This window comes from Crinia signifera, chromosome 4 (assembly GCF_055691185.1).
Source record: "Crinia signifera chromosome 4, ASM5569118v1, whole genome shotgun sequence".
In the NCBI taxonomy this organism is placed as follows: domain Eukaryota; kingdom Metazoa; phylum Chordata; class Amphibia; order Anura; family Myobatrachidae; genus Crinia; species Crinia signifera.
The window spans coordinates 309,564,420-309,582,968 of NC_139220.1; the positions used below are offsets into that span (position 1 = coordinate 309,564,420).

The window sequence follows — 18,549 nt, forward strand, 5'->3', positions numbered from 1 at the left end:
TGCCTGGAGGATTTGGGCAAATGGATCATCCATCCCAAGACTTTTCCTCCACATAGATTCCTCTAGGTAACTCTGCAACAAGTGCCTGGCGTTTCCCCGGTGCCGTTTGTTCTGCCATTTACAAGCCCCCCACATCTGCTCAATATTTTGTGTGTGGACCCCCATTGTGGGATCCACAAAATTGTATCGGTGATTCACCTGGGCATGATGGTATCCTGCCGCTTGGAGCTGGTCTGTATTGTAGGCACGCCAACAGTCTGTATATATACTTGAACCAGGCTCCACATTAGCAATGATGCGGCCATTAAAGTGGGGGCATCCCGGGTGTCCACTTTTGTGGCAAAACACTGCCCAGTTTCCCGGCAGATACCCCCAAACACCTACTGCTGGGGTAACATGCGTCCCACATTCGACTGCCTCCTGACAAACAGCGTCTCGTCGACTTCGACAATCTGGTCTGGACCACTGATACGACGATGTGGCTGCGCCATTAAATCCAGCAGACAGGCCTCCCGCATGCACTTGTTATATTGCACGGTGGTTTTTATCGACATCCCCAGATTCTTCTGGCAGTAATCCACCGTGCTCATCTCCTCAGCCCAGGAGAATATAAACCTCACTAGAGTGAGGAAGGGTAAGCGGCACCCAGGGAAAAACAGTCCCGCTCGCAGACTAATTTTCTGGCGGCAGACTTTCACGTGGCAGCGCCACATCCACTCCTTTTGGCTCAGCCGCATCGGATGGCCATTTCCACAAGTTGCCTCCTGCGGCAACAGGTGATGCTGCTGCAGAAATTCCACTGCCTCCACCTCCGTCTGGGGCAAGAAAAATATATTAATCTCAGAGGCCATCTCCGGATTCGGGACAAACAGGAGTCAGTCAGGAATCAGCAACACAGGAATCAGGTCAGTCATGAATCAGTAACACAGCAATCAGGGTCAGGAATAAGTCAGTAATCAGCAACTCAGTCAGGAATCCGGAATCAGCAAACAATCAGCAAAAACGCACTAGCTCTCCAATACACCTCCACTTCTCAGACAAATCAACCCACAAAGAAATTTCTGAGATGATGTCACAGAGGGTTGGACTTAGTGAGGGATGTGTAATGTCATGTTATGTGTAATGTAAACATGTGTTACTATGCAGAATAAGGGTTAATATACCTATTACAGATGTTACTATGCAGAATAAGGGTAATTAGACCTATTACAGATGGGCCTGGGAGCGGGAAATTTTTAAAAACGTACAGATCGCATGCATTGTATACATAAGGTACTGTTATCGATGCGATTTACAATGACCACGACCAAAAAGTAGTTTTATTGCCGATATCGCATGCATCTTATGCCGCACAAATGACATCCGATACAATCGATAAATAAAAATGGACACGATAAAAAAGTACTTCAATCGCATAAATCGGATGCATCGCATGCATCTTATGCCGCACAAACGTATAAGATGCATGCGATGCTTGCGATTTCGGCCCGACACATACAATCTAGATCGGGGGCGCAGTGCTAGGAAATAAGTACCTATATATATATATATATATATATATATATATATATATATACACACACACAGTGTGTGTGTGTATATATATATGTGTGTGTGTGTGTGTGTGTATATGTATGTATGTATATGTATATATGGGGCCACACTTTTTTTGTCCATTTGTTTCCTGCTAAGTGACCCCATTTTTGCTGCTCCCATAATTCATGCCGTTCTTTGATAGATCGAAGAGATCTGCGAAAGTTAATAACATATTTCAGGAGGAGGAACATGTATTTCAAGTCGACGAGGACGACTATTACTGTTATTTGAACACGGCCGAAAAGCTAACTCTAAAAGAACTTACGAGTTGGTATGACATAGTCACCTTGGAAAAGTACCTTGAAGTGGGCCGTGTCCCAAGGGGTTTAAGAATAATAAAAAATCCGACTATTGGAGGAGGAAATGAAAGTTTTCTAAAAAATTGGAATTCAATACTCGACGAATGCTCTGCTAAATTAATTTCTCTGATTATCAGTGAGAGGAAACGTGAAATCACGATTATCGATGAAGAAATAACAAAAATCGACAAATTAGTAGATAAATTCAAAGACAGCGAAGAATTCCAGCGAGATATGGTGGACTTACAGCAAAAACTGGAAAATGAAGAAAACGGAATAATTCTTAGAAAACAAAAGAAATTCATTAGGGACAAAAATGATTATATTAATGGAAAGATCAGGAACTGGTCGAACTTTGAAAGGAATGACCCAAAGCACTATACGTACAGACAAGATAGACGTGACAATTATGAGGGTAGACGCAACCCCCCCCAACAATGGGGTGAAAGAAATTGGAGGTGGCAACAACCAGTCTATAAGAACAATTATAATCACCCTTCAGATAATAAACGTCTAAGAGACTTTTCCAGTAATAGGAACCGATTTGCATATCGGGAAAAGGCCCCTGTCGCATATCGCGATCGAATACCATCTTATCAACATCGTAGAAGAATTCCTTCTTATCAACCTAAAGGCCGAAACTATAGGACACCATCCCCGGATCGGCACACCTCTAGGCATTTTTTAGAGACCAAGGAGGGACCAAACCGTCCCCGATTTCAAAAGAACGAGGAGCTGTTCGAACGAATAGACTCCCCACAGGGTACGAAAAGAAGCTTCAGTGGAGAGGAAGAGGCAATAGGGGGGGGGCAGAAAGAAGCCCCCCAAAAAAGAAGGGGATTTACAATCAGCCAAACCAGAGTCAGGGATTATTGACATCTCTAAGAAGCAGTTACTTCCATCGCAGAACGCACTTCTAGGCAAAGGCTTAAAATTCGCCCCAGACAACAATGTAAATAAATTTGATTTGTTCATTGATTTGAACAAATATATAAGAAATATCACATTACAATGCCACTTCCTAAAGAATCCTCCACCGGATAATTCCAAGAAAAAGACTCCACCCAGAGTCGCACAACCTTCTCGTTTCTACCCAGTAGAATCTAGGGGCAGCCATATTGACTTCTTCTATGATTCTGTTAAAGATGATTTTAGGAAATTAAAGATCGTAAATATAACAGCAACATAAAACCACAGGAAAAACAGGCCATAAAAATCTTTAAGAAAGACAAAGAAATTATTGTGAAGAATGCTGACAAGGGGGGTTCGGTGGTAGTACAAACCACCGAAAACTACCTGAAAGAAGCAGCAAACATCCTGGAAGATGAATCCACGTATATGGTACTACCTAAAGATCCTACCATAGAGTTCCAAGAAGAGCTGAGACTGCTATTAACCGATGCCCTTAAAGATCATTTCATTACGGACGAAGAATTCAAATACCTGTATGTCCAATACCCGATCATGCCAGTATTTTACCATATACCAAAAGTCCACAAAAATAAGGACAACCCGCCCGGAACACCAATTGTGGCAGGGGTTCAGTCATTGAGTGCCAATCTTTTGCACTTTATAGATATCATATTGCAACCATATGTACAGTTGAACAAATCCTATTTGAAGGACTCCACCAGTGTTCTGAAAAAACTAAAGGATATGATATGGCAGGATGACTTTATATGGCTCACAGTCGACGTCCAAGCCCTATACTCCTCAATACCCCATAACAAAGGAGTAGAGGCGGTAAAATCAGTACTTACCAAAGACCCACAGGTATCCGTAAAAGAATGTGAATTCATCGTGGCCAGCATCGAATACATATTAAAGCATAATTTCTTTGAATTCAATAGCAAGTTTTACTTGCAGAAGAATGGCACAGCTATGGGGACTAAATTTGCCCCTTCCTATGCAAATTTACTAATGGGAGTATGGGAAGACACATACATCTATGGTTCCAGATTCGAACTGAATATCCGTTTTTTCCAGAGATACATAGACGATCTCATTTTTGTCTGGCAGGGCACTGAGGAAAGCCTCCAAGAATTTAACAACTACCTCCAGCAGAATGACTTTAATTTAAAGTTTACCTCCAAATTCGATAGGGAAAAAATTGACTTTCTGGACCTATCCCTTTGTGGTGCATCGGGAGAGAAGATATCATCCGGCACGTATTTCAAGGAAGTAGACGCCAACAGTTATATCCCCTACAACAGTTGTCATCATCATAAGTGGAAAGATGGAATCCCTTTCTCCCAATTCACACGTATAAAAAGGAACTGCACAAAGGAGGAGGATTTTACAACTTAATCAGAAGTACTCACCAAAAGGTTCCTTGAAAGGGGCTACGACATGAAAAAAATTGAAGAAGCAAAAAATAAAGCTGCACAGCTGAATAGAGAAACGATATTGGCGGGAGATTCCACTCGAAGAAAAAACTACAATCCTACAAGTCGTCCCTTTATTACCCAATACAACAGGGAAAATGTGCGCATCAAAAAAGTATTGGATAAAAAACTGGCACATTTTACAAAAAGACCCGATCCTGGGACCTGTACTACCTCCCAAACCCAACATCATTTTTCGACGCGCGCCGAATCTTAAAAGTTTAATTGCACCGAGCCAGTTTAAACAAACATCTGGTGATGAAACTATAACCAAAAAGAAGCGTTTTTTGAATGATACAATCAAATGTACCCCCTGCAGCAAATGTATATGCTGTAAATTCATGGAGAAGAAAACATTCAAATGGGTAACCAGTGAGAATAGAGGAGACCTTACACTCAACCATCCATGTACGTGCAACTCGACCTTTGTAGTATACAGAATAACATGTGGCTGTGGCCTTTGCTACATAGGAAAAACAAAGAGGCAACTAAAAATCAGAATACAAGAGCACATGAGGAATGTGAAGAACAAAGTGCTGACACACAGCCTTCCCCGGCATTATGCAGAAAAGCATAATGGGGAATTAAACGTCAAGAATTTCTCATTTACAGCATTAGAGCATGTCCCAGCCCACCCTAGAGGGGGAAACAGAGAACTAGCTTTATCAAAAAAAGAATCTTTTTGGATTTATACAATTAACTCTCTATTCCCATTGGGCCTGAATGAGAACATCGATATTGCTTCTTTCCTATAATTCTTGCATACAACTACGTAGCTCCCTCCCAGTTGAAACCCCCTCATTTTTTCTCGACATTGCTCCCTTCCTATAATTCTTTCATACAGCTGTGCAGCTCCTTTCCAGCTGAAACCTTGTTCTTCTTTTTTTTTTTTTTCACTGTTCAAAAATATGTATGCTACAACTGAATGTAGCAAGTATATCCACCTATTATATATACAATGCTAATGTGTGATTGTATTAACTTATAATGTAAATATGGAGTCTGGGGAGTTAGAAACCTACGATGTACAGTGGATCGTGGCCATGACTGATCGCCTCTTTAGTTAGTGGTGACTAGTCAGGACCACTCCCCGCTGTAGAATTATACATATAATAATTTTTACATATTTATATATTTTTCAATATTTTTCAATATTTTTTATTACTATTTTTATTTTTCTATATTTCTATTTTTGATCACCATGAGACACCTACTCATATTATTATCTATGAGACATTTGCTCATAGTATTAGCCCACAATGCCCCGATATATAGAATGGGGACACATATAGTCCACACAGATCACACTAGTCACATAATAAATAACGCTATGTTCAATATATGTATTCATTCCAGAAATAGCGCTATAATGATACCATTTATTTCTCCAAAAACGCTATTATTATATAATCTTTAAATTCTTTAATATGGTCATGCTAAAACTATTTGTTAGCTTAATCAGCTCTGGAGCAATCCAATGGAACGCAAAAGTAGCCCGGAAGCGCCCAGTGAAACGCAATAAGACGCTGGAAATACTGTGTTTTAATCACACAGTCAGCCTCCATAGACAGTGACCGGAAGTGGTCACTGGAACGCAAGGTGGAATACACCAGCGTTCCGGAAGTACCCTGGAACTCCCACACTTCAGACCGTAAACCATGTCTCTTAGTCACGACCGGAAGTAGTCACTGGAACGCACGGTGGAACGCACCGGCGTTCCGGAAGTGCCCCTAGAAGTATTAGAGTTTATAAGTCTGCATGACCTGTATCTCACATTTTAATACATCAATTCACAGACATATGTAACGCACAGTTGAGCACACTGTCACTTGTTTTTCTGGCACCTCTAGGCGGTCAGTTAAGCCTTATTCATTATAGGAACATTTCCTTGATACAGGAAGTGAGGTCACACATTAAGGGCTATATAAAGCAGCCCCATTCAGCCACTTGCACACTGGCTCCTAGAGATCCTGTGATGCTTGGCACAGTTCACATTCAGGTAAGGTTGCACTCTCTTAAGACTCCATATACTAAGTGTACCTTAGGGACACATGCTTGTATTAAATGCTTGTTATTGTATTATAATTTGAATTTTGGTCTCACTTTAGAGGCTGCTGAAACTGTTAAAACAGTTTTTCTTTGCATTTGATTTGGGTCTGCTGAGGACTATCCTCCCTGATTGGAGAGATTCTTCCCTTAAAAATTGGTATGTAATGAAGTGTAAATAGATGGAGTTGTTGCACACCCATGTTTTTTAAAAAATATACAAAAAATAAAATGAAAAAAATAAATAAAAATAAAAAATAAAAAAATAAATAAACTTTAATTAATTTTAGAAGCTGCATACCTCCTACTGTGATAGGAGAGACCACGGGTAGAACACCCATTCCTCTGTGTGAATCCACATTTATCAAGTCCAAGAGACTAAGATCACTCAAACGTGGTATGTAATTATTTTTTTTTTATATAGGTTCAACTCTCAGGTATAATATTCTGTTTATCCAACCCCTTGACACGTAGTCTTGTATTTAATTTATCCTAAGGTGGGATATAACAGAACTTCTGTATAAATCAATTAGATCAATTATTACCTGAGATAGTTCTTCTCTGCCAAACTGGTATGTAACATCATAAAATTTTTTCCAATATCATAAAAATCTTTTGCTCTCACTTAGTATAGTGAATAACAATCTTATATTGTAATTTCCCTCTACAGCTGGTGGTTACAAGAGACCTTAATTCATAAAGGAAATATCTCCATATTTTTGCTTCGGTATGTAAATTATTCCTTTACCGATAACTCCTTCAATTTTCATTGTATTCTTTCCTTCCAACTCTTTCCTCCATTTTTCCTCCTCTAAATAAATATGAAGAGCCTCATGTTAGCTACTCTATTCCTTCCTCCTATCGGGGTTCATATATACCCCCAACAAATGTGTATATGATGTAGACATGTTGTATTTTTTACGCTCCATGTATTTTTTACGCTCTATCTTTTTTTCTTCCTATCTGGGGTTATATATACCCCTCACAAGTGTATATATGATGTAGACATACTGCATCATTTTATGTATTTTTAATTGTATTATCATGTTTTTTTTTTACTATATGTTTGTAACGGCATGTTCCACCACTTATATAGATTGGTTCATCGCCCCTGATGAAGTCCCAAGGGACGAAACGCGTTGGGCAGCGGATCTGAACTATATGTGGCATATATGTAAAAACTGCGAAATGAAAACTGAATGCTGGATTTGACCTTATAATAAATGTTATTTGCTTTTATTCTAAGTTTTATTTGATTCATTGTATGTAAAGCCACAGTGTGGTATATCTAGCGCACCCCTATCTCCTCTCTCTTTATCTTTTCTAAATCTGTACCTTTACTTAACAGCAAGGTACGATAGAGGTGCTGCTCTTAAAGCGCATTATTGGGGCCACACTTTTTATGTCCATGTGTATATGTGTGTGTATATGTGTATGTGTATATATATATATATATATATATATATATATATATATATATATATATATGTATGTATATATATATATATAGACGAGTATCCAAATAGTTGTACTAAATGAAGACAGGAGGTGGCACTCTCACAAGTGATGAAAAATGTATTCAAATCATCAAAACAGGTAACATGTCAGCAAAAGTGGTGTCGACCAGTTTCGGAGCCGAAGCCCCTTCTTCAGGACAACTGACGTGGCAAAACAATCAAAAGCAATACTGTGCAGAGTGCTTTTGATTGTCCTGAAGAAGGGGCTTTGGCTCCGAAACTGGTCGACACCACTTTTGCTGACATGTTACCTGTTTTGATGATTTGAATACATTTTTCATCACTTGTGAGAGTGCCGCCTCCTGTCTTCATTTAGTACAACTATTTGGATACTCGTCCATATATTACTCTTGTGGAAGGCACCTCCACCGCTGTACCCCCATTGTTCCAAGTGCCAGTCCTATGCTTACTATATATATATATATATATATATATATATATATATATATATATATATATATAATGACAGACTAACAGTGTGCAAAGAAAATAAGGAGTTGTAAATGTCAATTTAAGTCCAATTGGGCAAGATGTACCACACAATGTTCCTCCACGTGTATGTAATAGGCACTCGGGTAATTAACCCGGCAGCTCCAAGCTCTCCACCTCAGGTGAGGTAATCCTGGATCCAACAGGTGCTTGTCTACAAAGAAATAAGGAGAGCGAGCGCTCTATAGTGCATGAATCTGTATGATAAGTTTATTCAAGGTACACACAGGTTTACAGATGGCTTAAAATCACGTACCAGACAATGCGGTACTAAACACCGCAGATATAAAGCATAGGCATGCTGTCTCAGCAGCCGGGTGTTGGAGAGGTTACACTCACACGGCAATCCGACTTAGTAGCAGCAGCAGCGGTGAGACTCCACACGTCTGAGCGGCACGATATCCCCACAGGTAACTCTGGTCAGAGACGACGCTAGGCCACGCCCCAACACGTTTCGTCAGCCCTCTGACGAAGTCGAATACGAAACGCGTTGGAGCGTGGCCTAGCGTCGTCTCTGACCAGAGTTACCTGTGGGGATATCGTGCCGCTCAGACGTGTGGAGTCTCACCGCTGCTAAGTCGGATTGCCATGTGAGTAACCTCTCCAACACCCGGCTGCTGAGACAGCATGCCTATGCTTTATATCTGCGGTGTTTAGTACCGCATTGTCTGGTACGTGATTTTAAGCCACCTGTAAACCTGTGTGTACCTTGAATAAACTTATCATACAGATTCATGCACTATAGAGCGCTCGCTCTCCTTATTTCTTTGTGTATATATATATATATACAATTGTGCAAAAACGCTGGCACTCAACTCCAGAAGAAAACTTTTTGCCCGGTGCCTTCAGTATAAGTACAGGCAATGCTGTCCCATGTAGATAATAGGAGAAGACTGCGTCACTCGGGACTGGTTCAATAACAAACAACTCATAGCCAGACAATGGTTAAGTTGACGTTTCAGCCCTCAGGCTTTTATCAAAACAGCTTACATTTTTGGGTCAGAATTGGATGAGATCATCAAGCAGGCTACGGGGGGTAAGAGTACTTTCTTCCCACCACCTCTAAATCCTCTGGCTCTAAATTCGGAGTCTTTAAACCGTCCTTTCGTCCTTCCTTTCGAGGGGTCAGTCAGGGCGTGGAAGATTCCAAGCTGGCAGAGGTAGACCGTCTAAGTTTGGCGCCTTTACTAAGAAACATGCCACCAAGGGGGAAGACAAACCCTCTGCATGACGGGGCGGAGACTCCCTGTTCTAGAATCAGAGTAGAATCAGAGTAGGGGGTCGCCTCCTGCAATTTCAGGACAGTTGGAGGGTGGCCACGGAAGATCCATGGGTACTTTCCATTGTTTCAGAGGGATATCAAATAAATCTCAGGGGTCCACCCCCTCGCAGATTTCTCCCCACTCCTTTACCAAGGACCACGTCTCTCAGATCTTCACTTCTGGGAGCTGCCTTATCTCTCGAAGGGGGTAGTTATACCAGTCCCTCGAGAGGAGAGAAGAAAAGGTTTTTATTCGATCCTTTTCTTAGTTCCCAAACCAGGCGGGTCATCAGACCCATTCTAAATTTAAAATCTTTGAATGTTCATCTTTGGGTGGATCACTTTCGCATGGAATCCCTGAGGTCGGTGCTGTTGAGCATAGAGCCAGGGGAGTGGACATTCAGGATGCTTATCTCCATGTCCCGATCCACAAAGATTTCCAGTCTTTACTCCGGTTTGCAATCGGGGGAAGACATTGGCAGTTCCAAGCACTCCCATTTGAGCTTGCCACGGCCCCAAGAGTGTTCACCAAAGTGATGTCCACCATGGCTGCAGCTCTCAGACTGCAGGGAATAATTGTTATCCCTTACCTGGACGATCTGCTCTTCAAAGCAGAGTCGGCAGAGATGTTACAGGTTCACCTGGAGGTGGCAACACAGTTTTTGAAAAGTCAGGGCTGGATTTTGAATCTGCCCAAGTCCCATTTGACACCAACGCAGACCCTGACATTTTTGGGGGTGATCATAGACACGCACCTTCACAGGGTTTTTCTCCCAGAATCCAAAGCGGTGGAGATTCGGCTGATGGTGTTGGAGAACCTGCAAGCACCGGCACCATCGGTGTGGCAGGGGGTAAGGTTGCTAGGAAAGATGGTGGCAGCTTTCGAAACTGCAGTTCGCCAGATTCCGTTCCAGGGTTTTCCAATGGAACATCCTATCCTGTTGGTCCGGAGATGCCAAGAGGATGAAGCAGGAAGTTTTATCCCTGTCACCGGAGTCCAGGGAGTCCCTTCTATGGTGGACGGATGTGGAAGATTTGCAGCTGGGGAGATCTCTCAGGCCCTGTGATTGGCTGGTCATAACGACCGACGCCAGTCTGAGGGGCTGGGGGGCAGTAGTTCTTTACCTGAGACTTCAGGGCCTTTGGTCGAAGGAAGAGTCCAAACTGCCTATAAACATTCTGGAGCTGAGGGCAGTCTTGAACGCATTGATCCAGGCGGAGGTTTTTCTGAGAAGTTTCCCTGCTGAGAATCCAATCGGACAATGCAACAACAGTGGCTTATTTGAACCATCAAGGCGGGACACGCAGCAAGATGGCGATGGCGGAAGTTTCCAAGATCTTCAGTTGGGCAGAGACCAACGTTCCGGCATTGTCTGCGATATTTATTCCAGGTGTCAGGAATGTGGAAGCAGACTTTCTCAGCAGGGAGTCCCTTCGGGAAGGAGAATGGTCTCTCCATCAAGAGGTTTTTCAGGAGATTGTGAATCGATGGGGTCTGCCAGACATAGACCTGATGGCGACAAGAATGAACTGTCAGGTTCAGAGATTCTGCTTGCGTGTGAGGGATCCCGCTGCTTGGGCAGTGGACGCCATGACAGTTCAGTGGTACTTCCAGATGGTGTACATTTTCCCTCCATTTCCCATGTTACCGAGGGTGTTGAAGAAAATAAAGAATCAGGGAGTGCGGGCAATTGTAATTGCACCGGACTTGCCCAGGAGGTCATGGTACTCCGATGTACTGAGGTTGTCGAAGGATTCCTGGAGGCTTCCTCATCGTCAGGACCTGTTAGGCCAGGGACCGTTTCTTCACGAGGACCCAGGTCGTCTCAATTTGACGGCGTGGCTTATGAAACCTTATTAAAGAAAAAAGGGGTTTTCTGATGAGGTCATCCAGACCATGCTGAGGGCCCGTAAGCCGGTATCTGCGGCAAATTACCATCGGGTCTGGAAGATATACATTAGATGGTGTGAGACAGAAACTTCACACTTCCAGATTCAAATTGTCAAGACTTTTAATTTTTTTTACAGGATGGTTTTTCATCAGGCCTTAGTCTGCAATCCTTAAAGGTGCAGCTTTCGGCCTTATCCACTTTCTTTCAAAAGAGAGTAGCTTTGCTACCTGAAATTCAAACTTTTTTACAAGGGGTTGCTAGACTTAAACCACCTTATAGGCAGCCGGTGGCGCCTTGGGACTTATCTTTGGTCTTATCTATGTTACAGAATCCTCCTTTTGAACCGCTAAGATCTGCGGAGTTAAAGTATGTGACCTGGAAGCTCACTTTTTTGTTGGCAATTGCATCAGCCAGATGAGTGTCTGTGTTGGGTGCCTTGTCTTGCAAGTCACCGTTTTTGATTTTTCATGATGACAGGGCTGTGATGCGAACAGTGCCAAAATTCCTACCTAAGGTAGTGTCATCTTTTCATTTAAACCAAGACATTGTACTTCCAGTGTTTTCTCCCCCAGACGGGGTTAAAAATAGGGACACACTGAAGAAATTGGATGTAGTTCGCGCCTTGCGAATATACATTGAGAGGGTAAAGGACATTCGAAAATCGGATTTACTCTTGGTGCTATATAATGTGCATAAGGTTGGGTGGCCTGCTTCTAAGCAGACCATCGCTCGCTGGTTGAGATCTACCATTGCCTTTGCCTACTGTAAAGCAGGTCGACCAGTTCCGTCTCGGATAAATGCACATACCACCAGGTCGGTTGCTTCCTCCTGGGTGGTGCGCCATGGGGCTACGGCGGAGAAGTTGTGTAAGGCTGCCACCTGGTCCTCTGTTCATACCTTTACCAAATTTTACAGATTTCATGAGTTTGCGTCGGAGGACGCTTCATTTGGACGGGCAGAGATGAGAATTGTTGGTCTGAGCGTACCCTCCCAAAGGACCGACTCGTGAACGTCCCATTGTGAAGCTGTGTCACCGGACTGGACGAAAGAGAAAAGGGGATTTTTGTAAGAGCTTACCGTTCGAACCCCTTTCTCTGAGTCCAGTCCGGTGACACAGAGATCCCTCCCTAACGCTCAGATAAGTGTACCGTTTATGTGTTGTAATGTTATGGTTCTGCTATGTTACATATAAAGTGTTCAGGCATTGTTCTGAGTTATGTATCCTAGTGTGCTCTTGAAGTTGAACTGAATGTGTGTGTGTGTGTGTGTGTGTGTGTATGTGTGTGTGTGTATATATATATATATATATATATGTGTGTATGTGTATATATATATATGTATATATATATGTATATAATGTGTATATGTATGTATGTGTCAGCGCCAGGAAAAAAATGAAACAGGAGGAAATATACGCTTAGCTCTATTATTTATAGATTACTCCCCCTATTGATGCGGGGTGTCTGCACGGGTCCTGGGAAGGCAGTGGTGGGCCACCTATATGGTGAACAGGTATTGCAAAAAAGTATTTAGAACCCGGCGACCTAAGTAATAAATATGAAGACTAGTAAATGTATCAATTAAAGGTACTTGTGTATTATCACGGCGCCCATTACGTAGTTAGCAGCGCTATCAGAATCAGCGTAGTGTTCGCGTGGCCAGTGTAGTCAGAGTATCTGTCGGATTTGGCGTAGTGTTCCCGCAAGCATCCCCCGCGGTTGGCGTAGTCAGTCAGAAATAGCGTAGTGTTCCCTCGAGCATCCATGTCAGAATTAGCATAGTTTTCCTGCGGCAACTTAGCGTAGTCAGCGTCTCTGTCACTCGTTGTGGTAAGTAAGTCACCAGTTAGCACATGTCATCATTACTGTCTCAGATGTGTGAATGTGTTACGGAAACACCCCCACTATCCACCCCAGCCCAAAGCGCGACGAGCGGACGCATTATACATCCTCCCGACCTTTTCATACCCCCACTATCCACGTCGGCGTGGAGTTGATTGTTTAAAGTGTGGAAGCAGGAAATGCGGCTAAGTGCTGCGTTCCAAGCAAAGGAATTTGACGAGAGATGTAACAGGAGATGACGACTGAGAGCAAGGTCTCCCAGCGCTCTGTATAAACAACATACAGACGGATTCCGCACAGATACACATAAACTTTCAGGATGGCGGACGTGGGGCGGAAGTGACGTCGCGTCCCACTCTCCCGCAGTCCAGACACTAATAAGTTATATTATGTATCTTGATATTTGCTCCAATAGTTTAAACATTTTAATTTGTAACTGTATATACAATCACCCTATTGTAGAGGAACATTCTTTTATATCATTATAATTGTGCTTATATGTTCGTATTAGATTATTTGTTGACAGGAAGTGATGTAAGTCTGCCCCTAGATAAAAAACCTGCTCCCAGCAGTTTGTCCCCACCCCCTGAGGTCCTAAGCGACGAAACATGTCGGGCAACTTCTAACACCTTATCTCATGCACTAAGCTAAGCTATTCTATTTATTTTTCACACTTGTTGTTTTATCTCTCACCATTATCTTGATTTAAGCCATCCACTATTGTATCTTCTGTACTCAGAAGCAATTTTTATACACCAGCATTTGAACTATCATTCATATGGGATACTGAGGTATCAATACATTGGGGAATAGAGGTCATCCGACAGGAGACAGGCACATAAATTTCTTCAACCAGGGTGTAATGGCTCCTCCCCTCTACTTCCCCTTCCTAGCCAGTTTTAGAAAATGTGCCCTCAGGAGAGGATGCACACTCCTGGAGCTCCAGAGAGTTTTCTTCAATTTACTTTGAATTTATTATTTTGGCGTTGCTGTTTGGGCTACACCGCTTCCCTGCTTCGAGGGAAGCCAGGGGAAGGGACAGTTGCCGGCCTCTTAAGGTACCGAACTGATCCCTGTTGCAGGTCCACTGACCTGAGAGAGTTACCCGTGGGCATTGCGCTGCAGCGCGCACACTCCTGGCTCAGCCTGAAGCCGTCGAGTGGTGAGTGTTACCCGGGGTCCCCACAGTGGGGCACTGCTCCTGCATTAATGTTCAGAAGGACTTTAATTGGACCTTATATATTAGGTCTTATACAAGTATCGTCTCTACTGCTTACTTAAGACTGCCACGGTCTCCAATGGTGACGTATGTAATAGTGGTCTCCTCATTGCTTATTCATGATTCACATATTTTTATGTTTTATAAGGTTTACCATTGTCAGGATGTTTTCGTGTGTATATACGTTTGTATATACCTGAATACTCATGACTTCGTACCAATAAAGTCTTAAATGTATACTCTTTCTATTTTTCCGCACCCTATACTTATGGTCACGAGATTTCTAGTTCTAGGGACGTGATACTACCTAAAGTTTAAATAATAATGCGGCTGCTCGGCTAGGAGCCCCGCCTATACGTTGTATTTGTTATTCCTCTTTGGGAACTGTGAAGTATTTTTTCATTATTATTTTGGAGCTCCTCTGATGCGCCTTCCATTGGATTACTACCCTCCAGTGGCAAAGACGTCTACACCCTGTCACATGCCTTTTACTCTGACATTTACACGCAACCCCCCCAGGGACACTTCAGGTGAGACATCTTTTGGGGAATCCATAACGACTCCCACTGTTCCTGAAGCGGCCATCCCTTCCCTTACAGCACCTTTCACTTCACAAGATGTGGAAACGGCTTTTAAACACTTAAATCTGATGAATTCTCCTGGTCAGGATGGATTTACTGGTGAATATTATAAAATTCTGTTAAGATTATTGGAACCCCTTCTATTGGTCTTTAATGCAATCCTCTCAACCTGTTCTACCCCTCAATATTTCACAGATGCTATAATTAGATTATTACCTAAACCTGGTAGGGACCCACACTTACCCGGCTCTTATAGACCGATATCACTTCTAAATGTCGACTATAAGCTTTTCTCTACACTCCTGGCAGATAGAAAGAAACCCCTCCTCCCTGCTATAGTCCATCCGGACCAGACGGGCTTTATTGGGGAAAGGCGCTCTTCGCCTAATATTTGTAAGGTTATGGCAGCTCCGTACTGGCTAAACTCATCCCCCGAACCTCATATCTCCTATCTCTAGATGCTGAAAAAGCGTTTGATATACAACTACGCAACTAACCTCAGTGATCCGTATGCTATACGCCCAATCTATCTTAAGAATCATATGTAATGGTTATCTTTCGCCTCCTATCCCATTATAGTGTTCATTCTAGCACCCGCCATATTTGAAAACCCATGCAGTTCCTCTTCCCTAAAAAGAAAATGATGGCTGGAGTGCTATCAGGACCATCTACATTTTACCTGACTTGGACCAGCTTCCACCATACCTACTCTCCCCCTCCAGTCCATGTGACCAATTTGGATCCGACCATTTGGGTAACCACCACCGGTCTATTCCTGGGATAACAACCAAAAGGCAAGCTACCTTTCCAACTGGAATACAATAACACAAGCTACCTCACCCAGTCAGGTTTATGGACACCCTTGAAATACACTGGACACCATTTCTGAACTGAAACATATGGGGATCGACTATCTTCCAAGGGAAGCATTATAGGAACAAGCGGGACTGGTATAAGTATACCATTTATATTCCTTATAACCTTTCAGGTCCATAGCTCACAGCAAATCAAAGTTGTTTTTATATATGTATGGCTTTTTCTGGAAATACATTCTCCATATGTATATTTTTTTCTGAATAGGTCTTTTCTTCACAACCTTCAATCTATTGTTTTTTAAAGTGTTGATCCAATTCAGGTTTTTTAATTCTTATTGTGAATCAATTATTTTTTATCTTTGTGAAACCCAATTGATCTAACTAGTCAATTCATACAATTACATATAGTGCTCCACATACCATCTTTTTCTTTTTATACCTTGTTTCTGAGGAGTGGCCGCCAAGTGTGAGCTGCTGGTCTAAGCAAACCACCTTATTGGCGCTCACTACTTGCTCGCCTTACGGTGTTTCTATCACAGGTCTGGTTTGCATATCAGTGCTGATATACAGACCACACTGTGCTAGAAGCACTGCAGCAGACAGCAACACCCCAGTCAGGGAAGAGGACCTACATGGGTTTTCAAATATGGCGGGTGCTAGAATGAACACTACCATTACCCCGAGGTACCAGACAAGGCTGCCCACTCTCTCCGCTCCTATTCTCACTGGCTATTGAGCCATTAGCCTTAACACTGCACAATTCATGAATTTATAGGAATATCGGTCGCCCATCATGAACTTAAAATAGCGTTTTGTGCTGACGATATGCTGCTCTTTATATCTGATCCTATAACCTCCATTCCCACAATCCTAAGGCTCATAAATGCTTTTGGTTTGTTTTCTGGCTATAGCATCAATAATGACAAGTCTGAGCTCCTCCCATTGACCTCTGAGGTGGCTTCCTTTCTCTCCATCCGCTCACCAACCACCCTCTCCATATTTAAACATAATATCTCTAAATTAAAATACCTGGGAATATATATACCACCCAATTTATCATCCACTTATTCTCTTAATTACACCCCTGTCATACAAAAAATATCTACCCTCTTGGGGTCCTGGATGTCCTTCCCTATCTCTATTGGGCAGGGTTGCAGCTCTAAAAAGCATCATGGATGAACTCTGGAGAATCAGTTGCTGGGCAGGAGGGGGCGCTGACTGTGAGGGAGATCTGTGTGGGAGCAGAGGATCATGTGACATTGCCGCCGTCATGACTTTTGTCCAGCCCCATGACCTGATGACGTCAGGAGATGCCGAGGCGGGAAACCCAGGTCTGTGCGCTTGGGGTATGAGTTCCCGACCACTCTCCTCCCCATAATATGTGTCCCCACACATCTCGTAATCTGTGTCCCCGCAGTCTCCTCCCCATAATCCGTGTCCCCGCCCAGTCTCCTCCCAGTCAAATGTGTCCCCGCCCCGTTTATTCCTTCTCATCGATGTAACCGCCGCCTCTCCTCCCCATTGCGAATTTGTGATGTAACTACGCCCATCCTGTTCCATGCGCCCGCCCGGTCATCTTTTAGTGCATACCCTCCAACATATAAATGTTAGAAATCGGTACACATTCAGAAAGGGGAGTGGCCCTTGCTACAGGGGGCGTGTCCACACTCCCCTTTCTGAATGCATACTGGCATTTTTATATACATGAGGTCCGCCAGCTGCATGACGCACCATCCCCCTGCCTACCTGTAACCCCCCGGGCACCATCCTCAGTGCCTACATGTAACTGCCCATGGTGCAATACACAGAGACAGCAGCCTCGCCACTGCGCTTTCTCACAGACTTGGTTGAGCCTCTGTATAGGAACTCACCACTCTCTCCCCCGTCCCGGTTCTCTGCACCTCCTGGAAGTATCTCCCCCCCTGCCTTGGCTCTGGGACCCCGGCAGCAGGGAGAGGGAGCAGAGCAGTGTGAGAGGTCACAGCAACATTGCGGTCATGTGTACTGTACACGGAAGAGCGGAGGGGCACAAGGACACTGCAGACACCGCACCGTCCCGAAGTGTCAGGCCTGCGAATCCATTTCTTCCTACCACGTATTAGAGATGGGCAAAACGGGTCACTAGTAAGAGCTGGGATCCAGCAGATCAGTCAGTGAAAAGATCTGTATCTTTTAGGCGGATCAACGGTTCGCTTTGAAAGAAGGGGTAAATTGATAATAGCGAAGCATAATTTGATTTACAATCATTTATTGCCATTTTTTTTTTTTTTAACTGAGCTGAACAAATAAGAACATACATATCCGAGTAAAACACTGATCGATGGCTGGGTGCAGAATTGCCATCGATGGCAACCATCGATGGTGTCTGCACCGATCGCATCCCTAGCAGCAGCAGCCTTATTATTCCTTCTTTCACTTGCAGTCACAGCACTGTACTCAGTCTCCGGTGTCAGTACATCTCAGCTGCCACAGGCAAAATCGGTACAGTTGGAGGGTATGTTAGTGCTCCGGTTCCTGCTCTAGTCTAGTCTCAAAGCAGGCGGCAGCGGGGCTATAAATAATGCTGTTATTGTGTGTCTGGCAGCGGTAGGGAGCATACCTCCCAACAG

At 43.3% G+C, this 18,549-nt stretch overlaps 2 protein-coding genes across 2 annotated transcripts in view; both read left to right on the forward strand.

The window, feature by feature from the left end:
* LOC146075803 (uncharacterized) overlaps window positions 1-18,549 on the forward strand; it is a 249,158-nt gene that overhangs the window by 112,757 nt on the left and 117,852 nt on the right. The window lies entirely within an intron of this gene.
* The window catches only part of LOC146075805 (uncharacterized), a 72,659-nt gene that overhangs the window by 43,438 nt on the left and 10,672 nt on the right, over window positions 1-18,549 (forward strand). Inside the window, exons 3-6 of the mRNA XM_083185418.1 lie at window positions 6,388-6,485; window positions 6,616-6,722; window positions 6,823-6,897; window positions 6,996-7,052. The gene's annotated coding sequence lies outside the window, so the exon portion shown is untranslated. The remainder of the gene's footprint in view (window positions 1-6,387; window positions 6,486-6,615; window positions 6,723-6,822; window positions 6,898-6,995; window positions 7,053-18,549) is intronic.